This window comes from Coptis chinensis, chromosome 7, assembly GCF_015680905.1.
Source record: "Coptis chinensis isolate HL-2020 chromosome 7, ASM1568090v1, whole genome shotgun sequence".
NCBI lineage: Eukaryota > Viridiplantae > Streptophyta > Magnoliopsida > Ranunculales > Ranunculaceae > Coptis > Coptis chinensis.
In genome coordinates, this window is record NC_141462.1 from 35,840,215 (window position 1) to 35,846,619 (window position 6,405).

The following is a 6,405-nucleotide window of genomic DNA, read 5'->3' on the forward strand; positions in this document are numbered from 1 at the left end:
TGTACATCTACATTGATATGCAATTCATAGTCACTTAATCGTATATAGATATTTACAGGCGTATTCACATGATTCATGCATATTTCTAACCTAATATGCAAAAAATAGTCCATGCTACGACATAACTGCATACGTGTGAATCATACAATAGTCTACTAAAATTTTTGAAACCTGTTAGCGTCCTGCAAGTCCGCCAAAGAAAAGAAATGTGCACAACAAGTCAAATTTTCTCACAGTAAGCTTAGTGTTTGTTGTAGTCTAGTTTCCAGGTCCTAGCATTTTGAACCTGTAAGTGCAACCAAAAGCAGCATGCGGATCAGCAGCAAAACGCTGAAGATTTCAAAAAAAAAAATGAAGAAAATACAAGAAAAAGAAATAAATGAAAGGATGAGAGTAGGGGGGTTTCCCCATAGAGCAATTCCAATTTGCAAGCACAAGTCCTTGGGTCTTTAGAATGGCAGCGGCGCTATTTGATATCTATCACTTTTCAGTATAAAGATACGAAATCTTTATTTCGTTCAGAATAGACTCAAGTCCTTACTCACGTCTTTTTGGATTTAGTTGAGTATGGATTCGAACCAACCTAAATTCTAGGACAACATGCAACTTTCTAATGCTCTAAAAGGGAAACTAGTGAGTAAGTTTAATATTGAATTACTAGCTAAGTTTGGTTTTGTTGTTTAAGCCCTAACAAGTGCAAAAAAATGTGAAAACACGAAAACAGTAGAAAAAGACTAAGAATTTTACAAGATATTTAAGAAAAAAGAAGTAGTGGAAGATTATAATACTCATGCAAGAACTTATTATCTTATCTTAGTATAGGATTCCTACCGTCTCTAAGCTGTTTTGAGTATATTATCAAACCCGAACCGGCTTGAGCGTCGATCCCTAGCGAGATAAACTCATCTCTAAGTCCATTTCCCTAGCATAAGAAGTTGAATTGGACTTTCATCTCTAAAACTCCATCTCAACTTCTGGACTCATAAAACATAATCCTGTCAAATCTAGAAACGCGGAGTTAATTAAGGTTCGCGCGCGCGGCTATCCTAGGTATGGAAAGGGAGGCGCACACGAACCTTTCTTCACTTCCAGGCCTCAAGTTTGGCCGAACACTACCATTTTGGGGTAGTGTGTTATATGCGTCTTAGGTCTATGCAGAGAATCCTACTACAAAGAAATCTATACAAACCCTCACATGAGCATCATTAACCCTCCACCTTGGAAGATTTTAGCTCATGATCCTTGGGTTTATTTTTATAAGATACAAACTAATAAGTAATAAAAAGAAGAAAGGAATGTAAAAACAGATTACCTAAGAAAGAAAGAAATTTTATTAGAAACTAGAAAATGTTTCCACCATTAACATCTTGCAAGCTTTCTTTCTAAAAAAAACTAAAAACTCCCCTCTAATAGATAAAGACTTGGAATTTAAATGGAACAAGAGTCAAGGCAATCATGTTCATACCTATTTAGGGTATGAACAATCAATGTTGATATATCAATTCAAAGTTCAATGTTCATTCATAGATATAACAATTGGTGGGTATGAACAATCAATGTTCATACATGGATAGGTATGAAAAATTAATGTTCATACATATTTATGAACAATGAACTTTGATTTTTCATACATGGTGGTAATGAACAATCAATGTTCTTACCACTGTTTGGGAATGAAACAGTAAGAAACACAGTGATTGTTTAGGTATGAACAATAAGTGTTCATACCTATTTCGTGTATGAACAATATATGTTTATACCCACCAAATTTAGGGTATTACGTGTCACGTCCTATATAAACGGTTTCATGTCCATTTCAAATACAGTTCCTTTTTAAAACTAACTTATCATTTTGCACACATTTCCAAAAAATAGCGAAAGCAAAAAGAAAACTAACACAAAAACAGTAAAACCCTAGATTCCTTTTTAAACCAAAATTGTCTCCAAAATCAAAATCAAAATATATCAAATGGACGAAAATTTGTGCAATACTGAAAATTGCAAGAACCCTAGGCATGAGAACGACATTTACTGTGAAGAACACAAACAAGAAATATCAAATGTCGTACAAAGTATTGTAAATGATACTGTTGAATAACAAGGTGGAGGAGATGAGGAGGAGGATATAACAAAAGAAGGAGTTGTTGAGAGTGAAGATGACAAGAAAACAGATAACGATGATGATGATGATGGAAATGCAGAAGAAGATGAAGAGAAAAAAGAAGAACAAGAACAAGGAAAAGAAAAAGAATAAGGGGAAGAAGATGCAGAAGAAGAAAAAGATTTAGAGTTTTTCTTTCTTTTTTTTTTAATTATTGATTTTATTTTTTGCAAGAAAGTGGTATGAACAATGAGTGTTCATACGTCTGTTTTTGCATGTTAGGATTTGAATATGTTAGGACCGTATAGAATAGGAAATAGGCATGAACATTTATTGTTCATACTCATATTAGACTATGAATACTCATATTCATGTAGTATAGCATGATAGTAAATATGTATGAATACTGATTTTTCATAACTTTGTTTTGCATGTTAGGATTTGAATGCTAGAAATCAAGAAGCACAGCAACAACAAGATGGAGGAAAAAAATGATTTGAAGGTTCCATTAAAGGTACATTTACATTAGTGATTACTCATAACTCTGTATGAACAATAATTGTTCATAGTCTACTGGGTATGAACATTGGTTGTTCACTATGAACATACTATGAACAATTATTGTTCATAGTCCCTGGGTATGAACATTGATTTCATACCTTTACAATAACGAAACTATGTTTATAATTTGCATGTCTGACCTTTAATTATTTGCAGTCCTTAATCCGAGGAAGGAAGAAAAGCAATATGGAGAAGAAGAAGAAAGTCGATAAAGTCCCCTGTGAGTAGAAGTGTGAGTAGAAGGTTATGTTTGAGATCTGACACACCAAACAAAAAATTATGTTTGAGATCTGTATAAAAAAAAAGGAAATCGGAGTCGAGCAGCGCTATCGGCCAATCTAAAAAACTTAAGACAAAGAATACTAGTAAAGGGAAGCTGGTGGAAGAGAAAACTAGTAAAGGGAAGGTTGTGGTCAAGAATACTAGGAAAAGGAAGCTGGTGGAAGAGAAAACTAGTAAAGGGAAGGTTGTGGTCAAGAATACTAGGAAAGGGAAGGTGGTGGAAGAGAAGGAAGTTGAGGAAGATGAGAAAGAGAATGTTAAAGGTAGCACAGTAGCACCTGTGCAGCTGCAAAGTACCTTCTCACACATGATAAGTTTGGTACAAAAACTCAAAGAAGTGGGAATTCCAAAAAAACATGTCGATGAAATAAAGAAAACACCGTTCTGGTTTATGTTTTATGAGTTATACAACAGTGGGATTGTTGAAGGAAACAAATTCAAGCCAAACAAAGAAATATTCTATCTCTTGGACAATTTCAAATCAGTACCTGAAGAGGTATTTGAGATTGGTAAAAAAAATGGTAAAGCTAACTATAGAGGAGGTTAGTCTCATGTTTGGGCTGCCTATCACAGATATTTTGGTTCAGTTAAATAGGACTGTTAGAGATGATGGAAAGAAAACCAACTTCATTAAAAAGTACTTTGGTGATGCCAACACCAGATATTCCAAGTCTCATGTTGAAGATGGCATAATGAGAACTTTGGCAACCATTGAGGAGCAATCTGCAGCTGAAGATTTTGCAAGGCTGATGTCGCTTTTCATGTTGGTTACATGTTTCTTCAGTAATGCCAATTACAGAGCATCATGCCCATTGATCAAGGTTGTTGACAGATTGGATACACTTAGAAGTCTGTCTTGGCCAACTGCCATACACAAGGAGTTAATTGATGCTGTAATTGAATACAAAGAAGCAAAAAAACAGACGATCAATGGATGCACTATAATGTTTTTGGTATATTTCTTTAACTCGATATCCTTAATTTATGGTTGTTTGACTATTTTTATAACAATTTGTGGGTATGAACATTGAATGTTCATACATGGATACCTATTGGTGGGTATGAATAAGGTATGAACACTCAATGTTCATAGCTATTGGTGGATATGAACAATAAATGTTCATATATGGATACCTATTGGTGGATAGCTAATGGTGGGTATGAACAATCAATGTTCATAGCTATTGGTGGGTATGAACAATGAATGTTTATACATGGATATCTATTGGTGGATATGAACAACCAATGTTCATAGCTATTGGTGGGTATGAACAATCAATGTTCATACATGGATACCTATTGGTGGATATGAACAACCAATGTTCATAGATATTGGTGGGTATGAACAACCAATGTTCTAGCTATTGGTGGGTATGAACAACCAATGTTCATATCTATTATTAGGGTATGAACATTGATTGGTTTAATGTTTTGGTTTATTGGTGTGTGAACTAATATGGCATTTGTCACGTGCATTGCAATTTTGGTTTTGTGAGCACTCTGTAGTCATCAAGAAGGTAGAGAACCATGAAACCAAATTCCCAAGGTGTGCAAGGTGGAATTTGAAAACCTTGCTTGATGCATTCCGAAAGACACCAATAACAGAAATAGCTGCAAGTCAGATTATTGTTGATGCTGAAGCAGCAACGGAGGTTGAAAAGACTTTACTTAATGATATGTATAGTGATTTAGTCACAAACAATGAAGTAACAGTCTAGTCTAATGTAGAAAACATTGATGCATTGAAACTGGATAACAAAGAACTGAAGGAGAGGGTCATCGAGCTTGAAAAGCAAATTATGTCTTCCAGAGATGAAATTGCAAAGTTAAAGGAGCAGCAAGAGAGGGATATGTCTGGTGAGGTTGAATTGCAACCTAATGAAATAACGGATGAAGTCTACCCACCTAAAGAAATGCAGCAGGGGCATCCTGATAAAGTCACAGATGCAGTCCACCAGGCTGAAGTGCAGCTGGGGCATTCTGACGAAGTCACAACTGAAGTAACGAATGAAGTCCACCCACCTAAAGAAGTGCAGTAGGGGCATCCTGATGAAGTCACGGATGCAGTCCACCTGGCTGAAGTGCAACAGGGGCATTCTGACGAAGTCACAATTGAAGTTGCGGATGAAGTTCAGCAGAGTAAGAATGTCGCAGAACCCTTTGATGGTCCATCATTTGATCTATGCCTAACCTTGTCACCTCTAGATAAAGATGAGGAGAAGGATGTCGAGGGAGCCAATAAACCTTGCTCACTTGTAAAGCGAGTGAAACAAATTAAAGATAGGAAAATTAAAGTGATTGGTGAGGATTTCACTGGTGATGGGAAGAAAAAAAAAAGGTGACACTGGCAAGCAAACTCTTGTTGATGACAGTACCGTTCGTCCTCTACTTGATCGACCTGAAGACATGTTGATACTATGTGGGTTTGGAAGAAACCCATTGAGAAGTCATTGACACTTTCTTCAAAATTGCGGACAGTGGGTAAGTTTAAGATACCAAAAAATAATTTTTTTAGTAAATATCTTGTTTGACTAATGGTTATTTCTTATGGTTTTTGAAGAGCTATTGGTTAGTCAAATGGAACTTTACAAATTCAAGGTGTTCTAGTTGAAGATATTCTCTTTGATAGAGAAATTGATCACCAAGTAAATTTTATTCATACCACAATTAGACTATGAATAATTATTGTTCATAGTCTTTAGCTATGAACACTCATTGTTCATACCACAATTAGACTATAAACAATTATTGTTCATAGTCTTTAGCTATGGACACTCATTGTTCATACTCTAGCAATGGGTATGAACAATGATTGTTCATACTCGAGCAACTTGCCAAGAATCTGGTAGCTATGAACATTCTTTGTTCATACCACAATTGGACTATGAACATTATTTGTTCATACTCCAGCAATGGGTATGAATATTCATTGTTCATAGTCGAGCAACTTGCCAAGAATATGGTAGCTATGAACATTCTTTGTTCATACCACAATTGGACTATGAACATTCTTTGTTCATAGTCATAAGCTATTTATGTGATACCAATTTAAAAAAAAAAAAAAAAAAAAAAATATATATATATATATATATATATATATATATATATATATATATCCATTCAAAAGGTCATCGACTGGTAAGCGATAGAACTTCAACAGAAGAAGATTGGAAAAGCAGAGACTTGTCTAGTATCTACAAACTCCAAGGTGAATTTTTTATTACAAAAAAATATTGTTTCATCTATTATTATTATCACATTCTTATTATTTCACACAATTATTGACATAGAGATTGTTGGAAGAAGTAGGATTGGAAACCATATTAAAGAGCATCGACTTCTCTTTGAAATTCATTGTCATTCCAATTCATTCGGACAATCATTGGACTTTTCTTGTGTTGGAGTTGGTGGAGGGACAACAAGTAAGATGGTATTACTTCAACTCCCTAAGCCACACAAAA